Source organism: Drosophila bipectinata, chromosome XL, assembly GCF_030179905.1.
Source record: "Drosophila bipectinata strain 14024-0381.07 chromosome XL, DbipHiC1v2, whole genome shotgun sequence".
In the NCBI taxonomy this organism is placed as follows: Eukaryota; Metazoa; Arthropoda; class Insecta; order Diptera; family Drosophilidae; genus Drosophila; species Drosophila bipectinata.
The window spans coordinates 4,847,796-4,869,824 of NC_091734.1; positions in this window are offsets into that span (position 1 = coordinate 4,847,796).

Sequence of the window (22,029 nt, forward strand, 5' to 3'; positions counted from 1 at the left end):
CTCTCGTGGACAATTGAAACCATGAAAAAAAGGGATTCTGAGGCAAAAGGATAACAGCCAAAGTGTGGAGGAGGTGGTGTCTGTGTGTGTGTTTGTTCCGAACACTCGGAACATGTCCTTTGCATTATTAATGAGGCTCTGAAACGAGGCGTGCGGCAAATTTAATTAAACTGCCACAGAAAATGGCTTGCCGTTGAATGATAATGATGTTCATTCGGCTTAGACCGGCTTGGAAGGCTCTGATTTTAGCCAAAAAAAAAATTATGAAAAGGCCCAGGAGCTGTAGAAAAGAAATTACCCTTCAAGAGATAAAACAAAAAAACATAATCTCTAATGTCTTAAAGATTCTGTTTTATTTCAAAATTCCATTTAAATTATTTTTGGTTTAGCCCACAAAACTCATGTTTAAACTAAATTTCGGAGCAATAGGTGAACTAAAATTAACAAAAAAGTAATATTAGTATGTAGAATATAAAATCGAGAGTTAAATACTGACCTGAACCATCAGCCGTAGCCAAACTCCTTTGGCAAATGATGATTCAGATTTCCATCCTCATCGCGATCAACGGCTGAGAATTATTTGCCTTCAGTTAGAGGATAATACGTAGTATTTCCAATGCATCCCTCTATCAATAACCCTTATCAGAATCAATAACCTTAGAGTACTGTCTATGAAATTTTGACTGTTTGGACACATTTAGAAATAAAAATAAAAATTGATTTTAAAATTAAAAACAAAGCTAAAAGCTGTGAACAACTTCTGTGTGTACAGAGAGCTTCTTATCGGAATCAGTGAACTCAGAGTGCCCTCTTTCGAATTCGGGCCATTGGCACACTTTTGGGAGAAGTCGAATGTCAACTGAGAATTTTGCTAAGCCATGTGCTATTATTCAATAATTTGAATTATTATTTAAACTGTCAATTCGGTTCTGAAAAATCCCCACCATTAAGCCTTTAAAATGCAAACACATTAATTGTCAGTTCAAATATTCAATCATGTTTAATTTTTGATCGAGAGGGTCCTTTTTTTTAACAATAATTACAAAATTTTCACATTTGTAAAATGTGTACATTTTCAAATTCCAGATGTCTTCTCATCCTTTTTTTATTTTCCAAAGTGTTTTTCGAAGATGGGTTGCTTCCTCTAATCTTTTCTTTGGATTCGCAAAGTCAACAAGCCCGTGGGGTTAAAAAGTTTTCTAATTAATAAAAAATAAAAATAAATAATAGAAATCAATGTATCAGTTATGTAGGGAAGTGGAAGTAAAAAAGATTTTATGAAAAATTCAAACACTTACTCAAAACTGAACCACCATCCATAGCCCAATTCCTTCGCCCAATTGTGATTCGGATTTCCGTCCTCATCTCGATCGTATGTTGAGAACTTGGTTCCCTGGATTAGGTTGAAATACGATGTACCTCCGGTACACCCGTCAATCTTCTTCACCATGTAGCCTTCGCTCTTATTGCCCACAACGAAGGTTTTGCATTGCACTAGTTCATTGATTCTCACCTCATGAGGCTTCCAATTAGTTAAAATATGTAATTTTTCAAGTCCCATGAATATTTCAGCCTCCACATTTCCAAATCCGTTGATGTACTCTTCATATGTATAATTGAAATTCTCTGAATCACTATCTATCCAATAAACCTCCATCCACCCAGCTCCAATCTCCTCATCTGAGTAACAACGCACCTCAAAAGGTTCGAATCCTGGGATTTGGATTTCTGTGTAGGAATATATATCATCTTGTGTTGCTGGGCAACGATCTGGTAAGACTAAGACATTTGTTAATTAAATTCCGCATTATTGACTTTTTCAAACTTACCTCTGATTGGTGCTTCTGAGTTCGACGGACTCGTAGTAGTGTTAGTAGCTTTAATTTTCGTCACTGAGTTTACTTTGCTGTCATTGTTTTCTTTTTCAATTATAACCTCTTGGCCGGCTTTTGTTATTTTTTGTAGCTTTTCCAATTCTTCACTAAACAGATTCTTCAGCTCACTCAGTTCGCATGACTTTTTCAGATCAGATATTTCATCTTGCAGTTGAATAATTCGAGTACTTTGTTGTTCGATTTGAGCTTTTTGCTTTTCAAATTCCAGATCTTTCTTTGCTTGCAAGTCCTTATTTTCGAGACTAACTTTATTCAATTCATTTTGAATTTTCGAAAAGTTTTCCAAAAGTTTCACATATTTCTCCTGCAGCTCTGCATTCGTCTTGTCCTTCGTCTGGCAAACCTCAAAGTATCTTAATAAAGGTTTAACAATGGGATAACACACCGAAGCGCACTGATCCTCCTCTTCCTCAGATAGATAACAGGACTGTGGAAATTGGACGTTGTTTTGTTAACTTTTTGAAATTAAATCACATCACAGCACTATTACCTCCTGTTCGAATCCCAGAGCACAGGAAACAACTAATAGAAACACCGTTGGTAGCCTCATCTTGGATTTTTTGTTTAAAAAATAAACCTATATATTCAAGTCACAAGAATAATTGAACTGATGGATCCATAGCCGTGGCTCTGGGTTTTTATAGCCCTCTCGAGCTTTCATAGAGTCTCTTATCAGAACCAATACTGGTGCGAGTACTGTCTGGACTTTAAGTATTTAAAAATGATTTAAAAATATTCAAAAATTCCCATCCAATGCTAAGGTGAAGGTTAAAACTAGTCTTGGGATTTTAGGCCGTCATATATTAAGGTTTCTTGAAAAAAATAAAAATATTTAAATTCATTGGAAAGTATTTTTAAAATGTGTGAAATTTTTTAAAGGCATAGTCTTGATGAAATGATCCTGTATATAATATAGATAAAGATTATTATTATAATTATTAGAGCCATTGGCACACTTTTAGGAAAAAGTTAACAAATTCCAAAAAGTTATATTAATTTTAAGTAGAGAGTATTAGATAATTTCATATTAAACAATGTACTTCTCTTGTATATTTCTTATATATATTTATATATATATATATATATTATTAATATTTTTGAAACAAATAAGCTACCATGTGTGGTCCTTATCTTTCGAGCAAAAGACCGATCATTGGGAATATATTTCTAGTTCTAGTTTCAACCAGTTTCAAACTAAATATTTTATTTATTTTTATTGAAAAATTATCAAATATTCTTAAGAATATATATATATGATACTATAAACCATTTTTTGAATAAATCCAACTTGTAGGGTATTTAAGCTTCCAATAGCTGACAAAATAACCTCTCAACTTATCATACTTTAGAACAGGGCTTTAGTCCTGCTGAAGCTTACAGCTACTTGTTATCCTTGCTTCTGTTATCCTGCCATAATTTCACGGTGCTTAATAATTGATGCCTCGCGTTCCTCTGGCTAGTCAAGTGCCCTATTGAAATCCTGAATGGGGGGATGGAGGTGGTGGAGGAGTGGCAATAAAAGTTTTATGATCGTTGTACTGAAAACCAAAACAACAAATAATACACCATGCCAAGAAAAAAGAAAAGAAAGTAAAGGGTTAAGGCAGTTAACCAAAAAAAATTTAATGACTGGCCCAGTGAGAAGAAAGTGAAAAGGCTTATTGGAAAGTGCCATAAATTGTTCCAGAAATTCAATTGGCCCATCCAGCTGTTGTCCTTGTATCCTGTTTTTTTTATGGCTTCCTATATATGCATGTATATATGTTTTTTTTTAATCGTCAATCAATAATAAAAAAAAAAATGACAACTTTTTAAGACAATAATCTTTGCTTTTTTTTGTGGCTTTAAGGACATGCTCCTGCTGGGAAATACTTGTATGTTTGATTATATTTTCGAGTGGCTGATTGTTATTTATGGAGCTAGAGGATGGTGTGGTGGTTGGTGTGTGTGAGTGGGTGAGTGGGTGGTGGGTGCTGGCCTGACCTTGCCCACAGTTTGTAAGTCCTGAAGGGGAAACAGTTCATTAAATAAACATAACCTCTCATAATGATGGCAGCATGCTTCCACACACACACACCCACACCAACACACATACATAGACCGGCTTACGCACCTTTTGGCCTGCCCCCCTGCCCCCTGCCCCTGTCTCTACCGCCAAAAACAAGCCGTCCCGCCATCCACTCCTCCTAGTGCCTTTGGCATTCTATCATTCACTTTTCCCCTTTCGGCCTACACTAAAAGAAATATTTAATAATAATAATAATTAATAAAAAATTACACTAATAATAAAAATATTAATAAATAAATAAAAAGCTTTTACTTTTTTTTTATCTTAAAATTTTTATTTACCTTAAAAAGTTACTTTTTTTTAATATTTTTATTTTGTTATTTATACTTTTAATCTTTAAATATTTTGTATTTCCTTTTAATCTATTCCCCATTTCTTTCTGTGTAGTGTGAATGAAAAAAAGAGGATTCTCTCTTCCGAGATCATAAAGCCAGTGAGCAGCGGCCCGGGGCAAGAGCCTATGGGGGGTGGAGGTATTATATGTACCAGGTGCCGGCGCTTCTTAGGGGCGGGGGCGTGGGTATGGCCTGGGGGGGGGGGCCTGGTGGGCCGGTAGCTGGAGGCTGGAGGCTGCTGTGCCAATTTATGAGTGAGCGCTGCCTAAAAGCATGCAACACTTCTTTACACTTGCTGCCACGTGTGTGAGTGGATTTAAGCGTAAGTGTGTGTGTGTGTCTGTAAGTGTGTGTGTGTGTCTGTAAGTGTGTGTGTGTGTGTGTATGAATCAATTTGGTGCGCTGCTTTTGTTTTCATTTCTTTTATAATTAATTGCATTGCTTACGCTTTCATGAATCTCAACTGCGGGCTGCCCTCTTTTTTTTTTTACCCCTCCTCCCCTTTTTGAGGGGAAATCCCTGTAGAATTACGAGAAGAGTGGGCAGTGTGACTCTTATTTATATATACATATATATTTTTTTGTCGAAAATCGTGCTGTGTGTCATTATTGGATCAAATCGTACACACACACAAGCTTATTTCGATCAAAGTGACATTTAATTAAATCGAAAAAAAAACAATAAAAGAAAAGAGAGAAAACAGGAGGCATTAAGAATAATACTCTGCGGTTAAAGGACAAAACAAATAATAAACAATAAAGAAAGTGTCAGAAAACTGGACCGAAAGCATGAACTGATTTATGTGGAATTTGGTTAACAGGTCAGAGAGTATTAGTTGGTCAAGTTAATTAATTGGCCGGTAAATCAATAATAGGAAGTGGACAAGCAACAGGAAAGAAAATTTATCAAACAAATATTAAATGTTGACAAAAAAAAATATTAAAAATTATGAATAATTAATAATTATGTCAAGCTTAAAAGCTACAAAGGAAGTAACTGTCGTCATATTATTTATTAAAATTTAATTAAATACCATTTAAATACAAATTTAAAGTTGTTAAAAAGTAACTGTAAATAAAATCTAACCTCACTTTTATTGTTACAAAATTTCAAATGCATTTTGTGCAAATAATAGAGATAGATTTGAATCAAAAATTCCTATATTATTTCTCATAAATTTTTTGAATGATTATTTTGGCCCCATTCTGAGTTCTGGCTGTAATCCAAAATTTTTGGTTAACAAAACAATGCATTGGGTTTCATAAGGATTTGTTGATTTTTTGGCATTTTGGCATTTGCTTTGTTTTTCCAGACAATGGTTGAATTTCTGGTTGAAACTATTAGACAAATTACCGTTGTGATTATTGTAGTTTGGGCTATAATCGAGGTAAATAGCATTCCTTTATGCTATTCACATACATATCCTAATCCTCATCCTCATCCGTATCCGTATCCGTATCCGTTGAGGTTATCAATTAGTCCATTCCTGTGGCTACCAACCTGTGCTTCTGTTTCTTGTGCAACAGTTGGATTCTCTACGTATCTGTATCTATATATATATATATATCTGTTACTGTATCTGTATCTGTATCTGTTACTGTTTCTGTATCTGTATGTATCTTTGTATCTGTGTACTTATGGCTGGGTGTGGGCAAATAGTTTGGAGGCTTTTGCGTGCGGTTTATGCAACGGCTTGCAGCATTGATTAAATGTCGTTTAAATGTGCAAGCACAAATCGAAGGATGGGCTGGCTGAACGTTCAGTGACGAAGGATATTCCACCAGGATGCCGGAATGCTGGGATGAGATGGGTTGATGGGATGCCAGGGGGTTCAAGTGAATGGTAAGCTGGGAAAACTGCCCGCATGTGGCCAGGACCTCCAGCAGCGTGCATGAGTAGCAGGAGAAGCGAAAGGAGCAAAAGGATATGCGTGCCATGGAATGTTTGTGTGCCCCAACCATGTTATTCCACATGTGTGTGGGGGATATTGGTTGCCATGATTGGTTAGAGATGGCATTTTTCGAAAATCTTTAGTTAAAATAATTATATTTAATTTTTAACATAGAAAATAAATTTAAATCTTAAATTTAAATCTTAATTTAAATTTAAAAAGAAAACAGCATAGAATTACTCTCTTTTCAAAAGATCAAAGTACGGGTTAACCTCTCTCTCTCTTTCTGCTTGATATCCCTTTTCCTGCACTCTCTTTAAAAGACTCCCCCATTACTCTCTCTTGCTTGCCCCAATGCTTCACCTGCACTCTCCACCACCCACTCTCTCTCTCTCTCGATCACATTTTCTCCAATCCTTTGCTTTCTCAATTTTTTTCTTTTGTACTAATTTTCTGTATATTTTCAGGTTAGCCTGCGCTCTCGGACATTCGCTCTTGTGAAGCCACTGCGATCGGTTGGTTTGGATCCTTTGCTTCCTTGCTATCCCCGTTAGTTTGTTTACCGTTTGTTTGTGTGTTTTGTGTAATAAGTACAGTTTTGTTTGTAATATAATCTCTTACTAAATAGTTAGTGAGTTTGTTAATCCAAAGAGAAAAGTATCAAGCTTTAAAGTGTTATGTTTTTTGTTGTTTTTTTTTTTTGGTGAGAGTGTTCAATCATAGAATGAACGTGGAAAGTATGCTATGCGAAAAAGGAATAAGAAAGTCAAAAGGATCTTTTTTGCTTCTCTTTTTTTCTCTTTCCGTCATGGCAAGGCTTTTCTCGGGCATTCTCAGTGCGTGGAGTGTTATTTAAAATCCCGTTAACCAATAATGTATGTAACTCGCGAACTTAATAATAAAATTTAAAAAAAATTAAAATATATTAAAAATTTTAAAGCTTCAGGTAAGTTTTATTAATATCTATATTTTTATATAATTTAAAAATCCATCTGGTATGCCATCTCCAATTATACTTCTATCCGTATGGGGTGTTGGGTAAAATGGCATTGGAAGGTAAATGTTAACGCATTGAATTCGATGCGATTGATGGAACTTCACCCTCATACCCTCGCCAACATATGCATATGTATGTATGTATGTATGTGGTGCATTGTTGGTGGCAATGGAGTGGGTGGGGCATGAAAGAAGTCCTTCCTATATGTATGTAGGATGTATGGTAGCGGTAGACAGATAGAAATCGACACGCAGCTGGTGGTAATGCTTAAAGCAACAGAGTGAATTGGAAAGCAAAGGAACTTCCAAACACAATGGGAATCGAACGGAATCGAACCATATACCATTTACCATATACCATATACATACAACATCGATAGGCAGCGAACCGTAATAATACAATCCGAATCCCATAACCAAAGCAGAAAATTAATAAATGGAGTGCAAATTATTAACCAGAGCATTATAATTGATCTATTTGGAGCTCCAAAATTAAAGCATACATTAAAATGAATAAATCAATCGTTTCTTGATTTATGGCGAAATCCCTTCTGCAGGATAAAAACTCATATATGTATATGTCGAAAGAGGAACAATGCTAATTAAAAATACATCAAAAGCACAACTTTCTGGTTTCTAAAAACCTGTCCGAACATAATACCCATTAGCCTTCCAATTAAACTCTCTTAGTTCTCCATATATTAGTTCCTCCAATTAACCCCTGGTGTTAATTACCCGATAAACACCTCAAGGTATGCTTCGTTTTTTTTGGGTTTTAATTTCTCTTTTCGTGTGTGTATGTGTGTGTTTTTTTTTTCTCTTCATTTTTCCGCTCTGTTTGTTGTGGCTTGTGTGTGGGTGTGAGTGTATGGGTGGGATGTGTTTTTTAGTTGGTGTGAAATTTTTTTAGCTATTTGTTCCATGGTAGTCGCCGCAGACAATAGGGTTACCACCTGGCAGGTGGTACACACACAATCACAAACGCAATACGCTGAGAAGCGCAAATTTAATTAAAGTTGGGAAAACACTATTGACTCGAACGGTAAATTATGCAGCAGCAGACTACACAGAACAAAGCGGCAGATGAACCACCACATACCAAAGTGCCGGTGGCAGGGTGGTAGTGAGTCGGGGGCGTGGTTAGGGGCAGACAAATGGACAAGAGAAATGGATAGACAATCGCATAGATGGAGATAGATTGCCGAGCATGCTTTCCTTTTCATCTTTTTTTTGTTTTTTTTCTGTTTCTACTCTTCAGATTCTGCTTACGATTCTCCTCAAACAGTTAGCTCTCTCTTTCTCACTCGCTCGCAGGTAACTTCTTCAGGAGGCAAGACACTGAGAGAAATTTAAGTAAGAAAGAAAGAAATTTGAGAAAAAATAATAATAAAATAAATAAAAGTAAGTAAAATTAGTTTTAATATATTTATATAATTTTTACTATAATATCGAATAGTTAAAAGTGTCCTTATATATAAAAAATATTTAAAAGGCTTCTAAAGGTCATTGGTGCTATAAAAATATATGTGTTTTTATATAACATCTTTAAAGAACTCAGGTAAGTACTTGTTTTTGAAGGTAAGTACAAACAATACTTTAAATAATCAATAAAGAATACTCTCTATCGACAAATACTGCTTGTTTCAACCAGAAAACCCCTCATGATTTCAAACCCATACCCTAAAACCCACATACAAAACCTTTAAATGTTTGCGTATCCCATTATCTCGCAGTGTATTGCCAGATTTAAGGAATGAAAAGGGCCAACCAAAGAGGCTTTAGCTATGCGCATACGTTGGTTTCGTTGCATCAACTCCACTCCAGATGTGCATTCAAAACAAGCCCCGTAAGGTCGCAGGCTAGGGCAGGTTGCAGGTTGCAGGTTAAAAAAAAAAATAGCCACCTAAAGGAAGAATTGGAAAAGCGATGCGATGAGTTCTCCTACTCAGCTGAAGAGCACAATTTGAAATCGAAATCGAAATTGAAGAAAAACGCCGTTCAAAATGCCAAATGAATCTCAGCTTGTGGAAAATCTGGAAAATGGACGGGATGGGGGAAAGGTGATTTACCGAATTGATGATTTCAGACTGGGAACTTGTACTCCTGACCCAAGTTAACAAAGGATACTCCAAGGATAACCCTTGGATTCGAATACTAATTGCAGATGCTAACAAAAAAGTGCTTGGAATTGGCCTTCTCGGATATAAAATATAAAAAAATAAAAAGATAAATCTTATGGCTTATATGAAAAGCTTAAAGTTTCAACCAGTATTGCTTTCAACTACGTTTATTTATTGAATTGAGAATTCATGAGGCGTGTGGAGGATCTACTCTGATTCTAAACACCATTGAATGTCAAGTGCCTCTTGAAAGGGTATATCCACATATCCACTTGCCACGTAAAATAAAAATAAAATAAGAAAAGCAAAAAGCGAAAAAAAAAATAGATGGAAAAAAAAAGGACTAGAATATCTGCGAACTGGTACCACAATTGCAAAGTTTTACGGCGGAATGAACAGAACGGAGACCAACCGTGTGCATAGCATGGCAGACACTTCAATTCTACTTGCCACACTCCGATGATGCCCTGGCCCATATGTATGCTCTAACCTGCCTGCCGCATGCCCCATACCTCGAAACATCGTGTGAAATTGCATCGAGAGTTGATTTCAGTGCTTTTACTTGCCACTGGGTGGTGCTTTCACTGTTTTTTTTTTTTTTTTTTTTTGCCTTTATTGCATTCGCGTTCGGTTGGCCTGATAAAAATGAATGACTGCATCAATGACAGTCGCAGGATGCAGCAGCGATGCTGCACGGGATACGCGTTGCAGGATGCAGGACATGAAATCAATGCAGTCGCGGAGGGAGCAGACATGCGACACTTGCTCATTTGCAGCGTTTAGGACTAAAGTGGCAGGAAGCCGAGGTCCTTCCTTGGTGCGTGCTCTGTATGTGTGTGTGTGTGTGTGTATTCTGGGTATGCCACGGATGCACAGAGAAAATATATACTTATATATGTATGTATAGCTTTCCACATTAGTCATCATTAATCATTGTGCGGTTTTTCAAACACGAAAATATCTGTTGTACGCGGCAAATCAAAGTGCCACTTTAGAAAGGGAGATAAATATGTTGCAGATATTTTATTGACTTTTTTTTTTAGGAGAATAAGAGCTTTGATTTATTTCAATTTGTTAGTGCGGTAATGTGGCTTTAATATTCTAATTATACATTCAAGTTTTTTGTGGCTAATGGAAGGGAAAGTTGTGGAAAGAGGCTACTTTCTAAATCTATTAAGCTTGGGTAGCTATATATATTTTAAAGTAGGACTTAATGACAACAAAAGTCTTTTAAACTCTATTTCTATTCAAATCTCTAAAAAAAAGAGAGAGACATTCGGGTTTTAGAAAAACACCTTTTGGTCCTTCGAGCCCATTATTCGAAGTCATTTCTATTTTCTAACGTAGGTGCTATTCAAATTTTTAAAAAATCAGAGAGATAGAAGGGTGCTTCGAGCTTGAGAAGAATCAGTTAAGAACAACTTTTGGTCCTTCGAGACATTCTGAAAGTAGAACAAAAAATAGTATTCCTAAATCCTAAATTTTCTCGCCGTGCTCTGGCGAAATGAAGTCAACAAGTTGAGCTCACCACCACTCTGACCGACTCACACAGACAAGGATACACACACACACATATGTAGTATAGACATTCAGGGACACACACACACGTATCATGTCTGTGTGTGAGTGCAAATCAGATGCTTACAAAATCACATTATGCTAATGTCGTGTAATTTTGTGTGCACAAGGAGCGGCATTAGGGATCGAGGGAGGTTGGCCCCTGAAAAAGGGGGCCACGACCCATTGGGGTCGTATGCCAAGTGGTGATGGGTAGGTGAGGAAGGTAGGTAGGGAGGTAGTGCAACGGTGGTGATGCCACAGAGAGGGCCAAGACCGAGAGCCGTCTGTAATTACACACATAAACCAGTCAAATGCTCGAGAGCTTAAATTTATTTGAAGAACTGCATCGGCAGGGGAATTGAAGGGGGACCTGTGGCGGGACGGGTGGCCAGGAAGGACCTCGGTGACGGGGGACTCGGTTAAATCATCAGATTGAAGGATGTCGCACAGCGTCAGCATTTGCCAACAATCAATGGCACAACTAATGGCAAAGTACGCTGGAGCATTACTCATCAATATCAGCAATCTGGAGATAGGAAAGTAATTTGCAATTTATTGAAACATGATGGCAATTTTCAAAAAGCAAAGAACTCGTTGCTGGAAATGATAAATAATCCCAGCACGTTGAACTTGACAAACAAGGGTCCTGAACTCTACAACTTGTCCGAATAGTTATCGAAAAAATCGATTTATTACAAAAAAACTTCGCATTCATAATCGTTTCTCATGCCCCCAACGCATTTGTAATACGAGTAATGTATCATTTTTGGCAAATCAGAATCATACCTGGAAGCGTGTGTCGTAAATGATGATAAATCGATTGATAAACTGTCGCATTTATCGCCCATCGATAGTCATAACTCAAGTAATCTGGCACGATAACTGTGATTATGGATATCTGTGGTGACAGAGACAAATGTCAAAGTTGAAGGCTGTTTGGCGACCTCTCGCCATCCAGTTGAAGGGGAAGTACTCCTCAGTAGTCCTGGCACCCCATCTGTTTATTGTGTCCTTGTTTTATGTCACACACACACACGCACATTCATGAAAATCTCTTGGCATATAATCAGTGATGCTTTCAGGGGGAAATCCTCAGGTACTGGCTCCCCTATCTTCCCTATCTTTTTTTTTTTTGGGGGGGGCCAAACGCAAAAGCATTACATATGCCAATTTATTCATTATATTCATATTGTACTGGCAACCCCTCTCCAAATCTCGGGTCTCGTCCTTGTCTGTGTCCTGTGATCCTGCTTCTTGTGGAAACTTTCTCCATTTGTTTCAATGCCCTGCGTTTGCGGTTGTGGGTGAATTTGTGATGAGACTTTTCTTGCCATTTTTCTGTTCAGATTTATTTTTCTACTGATTTTCTGCGTCACCTACTTGATGTTATTATAAGGGGTTTAGTTGTTTAAAAGATAATTATTTAAAAGAAGAGGTACAACAGGTCGTATACTTGATAAATATAACAGAAATATTACTTATACGACTAGTGAGCTATTATTGTTCTCAAATATCAAGTATACGCCTAGTAAACTTTTTAATAAATTTATAAAAATTATATTGAAAAAAAGAGTATTACCTATTCCTTGTATTATATTGAAATAATTCCCATTGTTTTGGCTTTTTTGTGGTTTATCTGTCGGCATCTTGGTCTTTATCTTGTATGTGTGTAAGTATGTGTGTTATTTACGAGTTCGTGAGAGTGTTGGTGAAGCTGTCTCTGTATTTGTTTATTTGCTTGTTTGCCTTTCGCGGCACGAGGGACACAACAACAACAACAACAAAAATAGGCCTCAGTCTAAGTAGCTGTCAATTTTGATGTCCCCGCCCACTCACTCGTTTCAACCCATTTGTGGGGTTTTGGGTTTTTCTTTTTTTTGGTTCTGGAATACCCATAGCTGAGACAATTTATGTCAACGCTTTCAATTAAGAATGTTTTATGTTCAACGAGAACGGAAATTAGCATTTATTGTTGCCAGTAGTAGTAGTAGTAGTAGTAGTCCTCTAGTATGAATTTAGGCCACGGATTCTCAGGCGAAAACTCCAGGTTATGACAGGACCTATTTTCTGATAAGGTTTCTAGGATTAACTGTGAGAGTTACCCTTTAAAATATGTTTGAAAATGTTTAAGTATATTTGTTAATGTTTATTCCTGTTCTATATCCATTTTCTTTAGCAAATTAAAACTTTTAAGGTATTTCCCTTGTCTGTAATACCCCTCATACTTTTATAGGGTATCCTTGGTACAGTCAAGTCCTAGGAAATGGCCGACAGCCAAAAGGAAATGGCATTTCGCGTTGCTGGTAACTGTTGCTTCCAAAATGAAATTTCAACTGCAAGTTTAGTTAGCCCTAACGGTAGATGCATTTACCATTACCCCCCCCCCCCCCCCAACCAACTGCCATTTTCCACACGAAATACGTACAAAAACAACAACAACAATAATAAAGAGTAAAAATATCCTAAAGGCAGGACGAGTGGAAAAGACGCTGCCAAAATCAACGCGAGGCATACTTTGAATTACAAATGATTTTCATTCTCCTTCCACTCTCCTCCTGTAATCCCATATAAATGCCATTGCCATAGCCATAGTCGTTTTGCAAGCCACGCCTACTACTACTAGCCACGACCACGCCCATCGGCGCCCACTACAAAACCCAACAGCAATTTGCTAATTTCGAATGCACTTCGAAATGTTTGCCCAATTTGGTTGGCCAACATTTTAAAACATGACTTGACAATCACGCCGTGGGCTATAGTGGGCTATACTGGGCGATAGTGGGCGTTAGTAACTGGTAACTTGTTAGGGGGCGTGCCAGCTGCCAGCCTTGGACATGGTGACGTGACTGTGACTGTGACTGCTCCTCCTGCTCCTCGGAATGGAGGCGGATGGAGGAAAGTTTTATTCATCAAGCTGATAGCGTCGAGCGTTGTTTAACAACAGCCAGGGGACTAGAGACAGAGAGGGTGAGCGGTAGTAACAGTAGATTACCTTTAAGGATGAAGCGACAACAGCACTTGGGCTAAACTTATACACTGTAAAAAAAAAGCAAAACCAAAAAAAGAAAGGATTTTTAAAAATAATACTATAAAGTACTAAAAAAATATATTTTTTTAAATAAATTTAATAATATTCAAAAATAATATCATTTCTCTCAGTGTATTTAAACCCATTGACAGTAGTATGTGTGTAAGAGAAAAAGATAGCACTATAACGGTCAGAATAGCTCTATAAAGAAAGAGATGGCCAAGGATAACGGCAGTTTGGGGATAATTTACGCTTTAAAGTTTTCCATTCTACCCCTCACTCTCTTGCTCTCTCTGTGTCTCTCTTTACTATGACACTCTTGGTCCTTCTGATATTGTTGAGAATATAATTTTAATTAAATTCGAGAGCTCTCTCCCCCTTCACCTTGACTGCCCATTCGCCCTGTGACCTGCCCTCGCTCGCTCTCTCTTAACTTTCGCTCTGACACCGATAACAATTTTTAAAGTAGTTTTAGTCGATGTGCGGCATGTTGCAAGTTGCTAGCTTCTAGCTTCTCCTAGTTGCAACTCATCTTCAACTTTAATTAAATGTATTGTTTTTTCTATCCACCTCATGGGTAGATGTTCGTGCGTGCATACATTCCTTCTTCATACGCTTCATTTGCCCTCTACCACGGCCCCACTCTTTGCCCGCTCTCCTACCGCTTACCCCTGCATCCTGCTGGCAAATGCTCTTCTCGCATTTCCTTTTTTTGTGGAGATCGCCGCAAAAGTTTGCTCAACTTTTGCGTTTTGTTCCACATGCTTGGCGCACACTTCTCCCGACCGCATAGTTTGTGGAGTCTGTGGGGGTGGGGAGGCTTGAGAGTGGGAGAGAGTTAAGGTGCCGGGCACTTTTCATTGCTTGCAGCGGACACTTGAGGGTAAAATATTAGATAGAATTAGTAATAAAGAGTGTTATTAAGGAGTATTTAATTAAAAATAAAGAAATAAATAATTCTTATTCAAAAAAAAACTATAGCATACATTTTAGGGCAAGTGATCTTCTTCTACTGATCATAGCTGTACTTGCATGTCTTCTTTATTTCTCACATTCCTCCCAAAGAGTGAACATACAATTGTGTGCTCTTCTTCACTCATCGCCCCCCAACTAAGGTGGGGGCGTGGCATTCCTCTATATATATATATAGTATATGTATAGGCCCTGTTCTGTTCTATTTTGTTCCGCGCTGTTTGACAAAAGTTTGCTACCAGAACTGCGCCAAGTTCTAATGAGCAAATTCTTTTGGGCAACAAAATGGAGTCACGAAGAGTACCAGAGATGGGGGGAAGAGAAGAGAAAGATGCAAAAAAAAAAAATGATGAACCGCATTCCAAAGGCAGTTCTTCTTTCTCTTTAAAAAATAAAGTTAGTAGCTAGGCCTTGGGGGGATTTTTATTTTTCTCATTTTATTTTAAAATTATTCTTTCTAATCCTTCTTTTTTTTTTGCCAATTTTGTTCCATTTGTTATCCTTTTGTTTGGTTTGGCTCTTTCTTTTATATTAAATTGCATTTCTTTGTCGCTTAATTTCCTCTCATCTGGCTTCCTTGTTCTTTTCATCTCTTAACTCTGTTATCTTCGCCTGTGAGGCTCATTTCTTTCACTCTTTGCCTTGTCTTTGTGCCATTTTCTCTTCAACTTCAATTTCTTTTTGCTTTTGTTTTGCGGGTTATACCTGAGCAATTTTCCTGCTTTCTTTCCGGTTAATTTCCCCCCAGCATCTCATTACTTTGGCACTCTATTGGATCGCTCTCTTATCTCCCCCTCGCCCTTGCACTTGAGCTTACATACTTGCTCTCTCTTTTTTTGTTGTTTTTTTTTTTATTTAAACTCCCCACTACCCCACATACATAAATTCCATCTGTAATCTGTCTTATCTATTCCATTTATCTGTATTTATTACCTTTCTCTTTCTGGCCCCTGGCCTCCCGGGTTCTTCTTCATCTTTGACTTTCCTTATCCTTATCCTTTTCCTTCGTCCTTGTCTTCGTTTCAACGGGCCCCTTAATACGCTCCTTCATCGCTGATAGTTTCCTTCATTCCATTTTAATTCGTTTCTCATATAAAATGTCTTACTTTAAATCCCCCATCCCCCCTCTCTTTCGTTGCACTATCTTCTGTCTTTATTTAACCCACTCGCCCCCAACCCCACCTCCAGCCAGCCACCCACAGCCCCCAGCCCCCAGCCCAGTGACCGTTTTCATTGTATCTGGATGAACTTCTTTACGGTTGCTTCTTCAACTTTACAGCGCTTATCGCCATCGCGCCCCTCCTGTGGGGTGGGGTAAGTAGGGGGAGGACATTCCACAGCCCTCGCCACCCATTCCCCCACACAGCCACCCCCTCGGAGCCATCAGTTCCTCGACGGCCTTTCATTCGCTTTCATTTCAGCTCGTCTTGCAGCAATCCACTTGAAGCATGCCACAATCTTTCGCCTGCCACTGCTGCTCCTGCTGCTGTTGCTGCTACTGCCGCTTCTGCTGTTGCGCCTTCCTCCGCGCTCACTGCTTTGTCTTGTCGTAGTCCCTGGGACTAGGTCTTGGGCCAGGAGCCACATAAGCATCAGTGTGCACTGCAAGAAAAACAGTTGAATTATAAAACTGCAAGTTCAAAAGATAAGAGTTCCTCATATCCACAAAAGATGTCCATATCTTGGCCAATTCTAATCCGATCCTTGCGGGAAATACCTTAAACGATTTGTGGATCGATTCTCCACCAATCTGCATCAAAATCTGACAACAAAATATTTTTTCGATTTTTTTCATAATTTTCCTGGGCAACCCCCTTGAAAAATGGGGTTTTCCCTACATGGCCCACTGGGAAGTGCATATCTTGGCCAATTCTTATCCGATCCTTCCGGGGAATACCTCAAACGATTTGTGGATCGATTCTCCACCAATCTGCATCAAAATCTGACAACAAAATATTTTTTCGATTTTTTTCATAATTTTCCTGGGCAACCCCCTTGAAAAATGGGGATTTTGGCATATAGCACCCTGGAAAGGCTATAACTTGGCCAATTCTTATCCGATCCCAGCTGGGAATACCTTAAACGATTTGTGGGTCGATTCTCCACCAATCTGCATCAAAATCTGACAACAAAATATTTTTTCGATTTTTTTCATAATTTTCCTGGGCAACCCCCTTGAAAAATGGGGTTTTCCCTATATGGCCCACTGGGAAGTGCATATCTTGGCCAATTCTTATCCGATCCCTGCGGGGAATACCTTAAACGATTTGTGGGCCGATTTCCAACCAATCTGCATCAAAATCTGACAACAAAATATTTTTTCGATTTTTTTCATAATTTTCCTGGGCAACCCCCTTGAAAAATGGGGATTTTGGCATATAGCACCCTGGAAAGGCTATAACTTGGCCAATTCTTATCCGATCCTTGCGAGGAACACCTTAAACGATTTGTGGGTCGATTTTCCACAAATCTGCATCAAAATCTGACAAAAAAATATTTTTTCGATTTTTTCATCATTTTCCTGGGCAACCCCCTTGAAAAATGGGGTTTTCCCTATATGGCCCACTGGGAAGTGCATATCTTGGCCAATTCTTATCCGATCCTTGCGAGGAATACCTCAAACGATTTGTGGGTCGATTCTCCACCAATCTGCATCAAAATCTGACAAAAAAATATTTTTTCGATTTTTTTCATAATTTTCCTGGGCAACCCCCTTGAAAAATGGGGTTTTCCCTATATGGCCCACTGGGAAGTGCATATCTTGGCCAATTCTTATCCGATCCTTGCGGGGAATACCTCAAACGATTTGTGGGTCGATTCTCCACCAATCTGCATCAAAATCTGACAACAAAATATTTTTTCGATTTTTTTCATAATTTTCCTGGGCAACCCCCTTGAAAAATGGGGGTTTCCCTATATGGCCCACTGGGAAGTGCATATCTTGGCCAATTCTTATCCGATCCTTGCGGGGAATACCTCAAACGATTTGTGGGTCGATTTCCCACAAATCTGCATCAAAATCTGACAACAAAATATTTTTTCGATTTTTTTCATAATTTTTCTGGGCAACCCCCCTGAAAAATGGGGTTTTCCCTATATGGCCCACTGGGAAGTGCATATCTTGGCCAATTCTTATCCGATCCTTGCGGGGAATACCTCAAACGATTTGTGGGTCGATTTCCCACCAATCTGCATCAAAATCTGGCAACAAAATATTTTTTCGATTTTTTTCATAATTTTCCTGGGCAACCCCCTTCAAAAATGGGGATTTCCCAACATGGCCCACTGGGAAGTGCATATCTTGGCCAATTCTTATCCGATCCTTGCGAGGAATACCTTAAACGATATGTGGCTCTATTCCTTGTAGTTCTTAATATTTGTCTTTAAAGTTTGTTTTATTTAAAGTGTTTTTTGTCAGTGTATCTTCTAAGAATGGCTGGCATCGGCATCAAACCACAACAAATTGCAAAAAACATTTCCATGCGACTTACTTACGTTTCTTTGTGGCTCCTTCAAGCTGTCTGATGCCCGTTTTGGGTTGTGCCCCAGTCCGGGGGAATCCCCTCCTCATGCCACGCCTCCTCCTCGAAGGCGTCTTTGAATCTCTGCGTCTCTGCATCTCTGCATCTCTCGTCTCTGTCGTTGTCGTCGTCCTGGTACTCTCGTACTTGTCTGCCCCACTTAATGCCTATTTATTGCCCCTTTAATCTTCTGTCAGTGGGGCGGAGCACGAAGTTCCAAATAGGATGGAGGATGGAGCATGGAGTATGGAGTTCTGAGTCCTGGAACTTGGGTTCTTGGCTGAAATTGAGGAATCGAGGCATTCAAGTGAACTGGACGATGCCAGGAATCGCATTGCATGGAATTGAATCTTTAGGATTCGATAATTTAACAATTACACTAAGCACCTCCCAGGCCCCAAATTTGAAAGGAGGGTATATAGAGTGTATGTAGTGTGTGTGAAGTGTGTGTGTGGATGTTTCTAATGTGTGTGTGTGTGCACACATGTGCAAACAATTATCTAATTGATTTTGGTATTACAAAATGTTGGCTAGAAACTAGCATTGCATTCATTTACTTCCCCGCTTACTAGTTCCATCTCTTTCCCTTATAACTATCTCTCTCTCACTTTGTAATATCATAAGGATGTAATTATGGGCAAGGCGAAAATGAATTAATTTGTAAGTTATACCCAAAACAACTTTACTAATTTTCACATTTTCGAATTCGATTTCAATTCCACTGCTTCCACGAATGATTCACCAATTTCATTAAACTTGTAAGGGAAAGGATTCTACATATATCCTTGCTGAAGGGCCGAAGGACGAATGCAAAGGAAGCTGTCTGTAAAAGCAAAAAGCAAAAAAGCAAAACCAATATCAAATATTTAAGCACTTCAAATTGCTCGTTTGCACTTGCCAAAAATAACTACGCAGAATTCAAGACGATGACGATGATGAAGCAAGGAAATCAGGTAGCACAGGTGGCAAGGTGGCAAGGTGGAAGAATAAGAAGCAAAACAGGTGGCAAAAAAGCAACCGGAGAGGCAAGCAGGTGGGCCTGGTGGTCCTGGTGGCATGTAAAATGTTGCCAAAAATTCTTGTTTTCAGGCTAAATTTGGCAATATTTCACGGTTTATGGCTGACTAAATTGTAAGCGTTAACAGGTTCACAGGATACCACAAGGATGCTACAATCCTGATATCAATTAAATTAATTATAAAAAAATAAAAAAATAATAATAATAATATATATAATAAGTAAGAAATTATACTCAAGGTGACATAACCAAAGCACAGTTGCAGTTAAGTGAGTTGGCTAAGACGGTTGGTTGGCCAAAATGTGACACACACACACACATATCTCTTACTCTTTCACCCCACTTTGTTGGCATCTCTTTCTATGTCTTGGTCTCTTTGGTTGGTGGTTGCCACGCAGTTGACTCTGTTGCTGGCATTATCAAAAATTTAAAGTTTGCCATTATATTATATTTCCTTAAGTTGCAAATTAAAACCCCTCAAGAGCAGCCAACTGATGATGGCTTATAAAGGGCACTGAGAGAAACAAATTCTAGAAAATTAGAGGCAATATAATAAAAAATAAATGAAATAAAAGACACTTGTTGCCTTTATGAAGTTTAAATGGGCTTTCTTAAAGCAGTTGCTTTGTTTTATAGATTTTATAAATAATTTTTAATATTATTTATCTACATATGTATCTATTTTTTTAAGTGTAGTAAGTACTATATTTTATAGCTACTCTTAATATTTTATTGCAAGTAATAACTATAATGAAAAACTACTTTGATTTTTATGATTGAAAATAAAAAATAGTCATAGAGTCCGAAACTGAGACTTCAAAGCTATAATTTTGTACATAAAATGTTTATTTTTAAGACTTTTCTTATAATGATTGGTTTTTAAGATAAAATACTAAGAAAATTACTCTCTCAGACCCTAAAAAGTAAGATATTAATAGCATATTTTTCGTAAGAAAAGGGAGGAAGTATATTGTCCAAGGTCATGGATACTAAATAAATCCCAACTTCGAGGTTATAGAACCTTGAAATATAATCATATTCTGTGAGGTATTTTTCCAAAAAACGATATTTTTATTATATAATTAATATATTAATATTAAATACTTCAAAAAAAAGTATAACTGGTCTAGTATTTTGAAGTATTTTGAAGAAAAACGTTTATTGTCTAAGGTCATGGGTCGTGAAATACAAATACATGTTTAAGTTTGGGTTATTAAGCTTGAAAATTAATAAAAACAAACCTTCAAAAAATATATAAAATTAAGAAATGTTGTATACATTATTTCCTTAAATTTTGTGTTTTTTAAATAGTTTATTCTTTAGTTTCATTTCATTTCTAAGATCCTTCCAATCTTTAATATTAAAGACCTCTTTACTTTAAGTTTAGTATTTTTCTAACGTTTTTTTTGGAGAAAAACCACCTTTTTAAAGCCTTTTATTTGACTTTTTTTTATTTCTTAATATCTTTTTTAATTAAAACTCTTGAGTAATTGCTTTATTTATTGTCAGTGTCCTTCGGCAAACATATATCTCAGCACCGGCATGGTTTATTTAAGAAGAACAACAGACATTATCTGAGGCCCAAGCTTTCACATTCGGATTCAGATTCAGCTGCAGCATCGGTTTCTGTGTCGGTTTCTGTTTTTGTTTCACTTTAAATTTCAGATGCAGGCTTTAAGTTTTTTTTTGGTTCTGCGACAAAAATACGAAATCCTGAATCAGAAATTCACAACCTGGCTGGCTAAGAAAACAAGAAACGAAAAAAAGAATAAATCCTTGACTTACCCACCGATACGGGTGAGTTGAATGACCCACATTTTTGTCTTAATGTCGCCTTGACAAAAAAAAAAACCAGAAATATGAAAAAAAAATAAAAAAAACTGAAATGAAAATGGGAAATGGGAAAGGCCGTGCGAAGCCCCCCAAAGAAATCAAATGGAAGAGTTGTGCTAAACAACAACATCTAAAAAGCATCTCCCCGTACAACCGGCAAAATGTACGTACATCCTTCGGAGAGGACACTTCGCTCACGTCGAGTCCTTTTTTGAGTGAAACACTCAATGAGAATGAGTGCTTTCCGGCTTACTCTCTCGTGCAGCGAAAAGAGCCAGCTTTCCTGCAATCACTGTGGTGAGTTGCGAAACGCTCTCTTTCCCCTTTTGCAGGACACTCTGCACAAAGCTTCTGATGTCAACTTTCACAAATTTGATGTAGCTTTGAGGCGGCTAGACCGCCAAAGGATTTCAAAACAAAAATAAAAGACTTGTTTCTAGTTCTTTGAATTTTTCAAAATGGTTTTTTAGTATTTTTGGTTCAAAATACTTAAGATTTCGGTTTTTTCATATATTTTAAATAATTTTTAGTTAAACAATACATAAGAGTATGGGGGAAAACATCTTAAAGGACATTGAAACTGAAAAGAAAAGATTTTTAAAAAATATTTTTTTTTTAAGAAACACATTTTTTGCAACAAATATTTAAAATTAACCATTTTAGGATGTTAGTTAGGTTTTTTATTTAAAAGTTCGGAGGGTCTTGATACTTGAAATACAATTTTGGCTTCAGGAATTTTGAAAAAATATTAGAACATTGACTAAAATATTTTAAAAACAAGTTTTGAAAGTA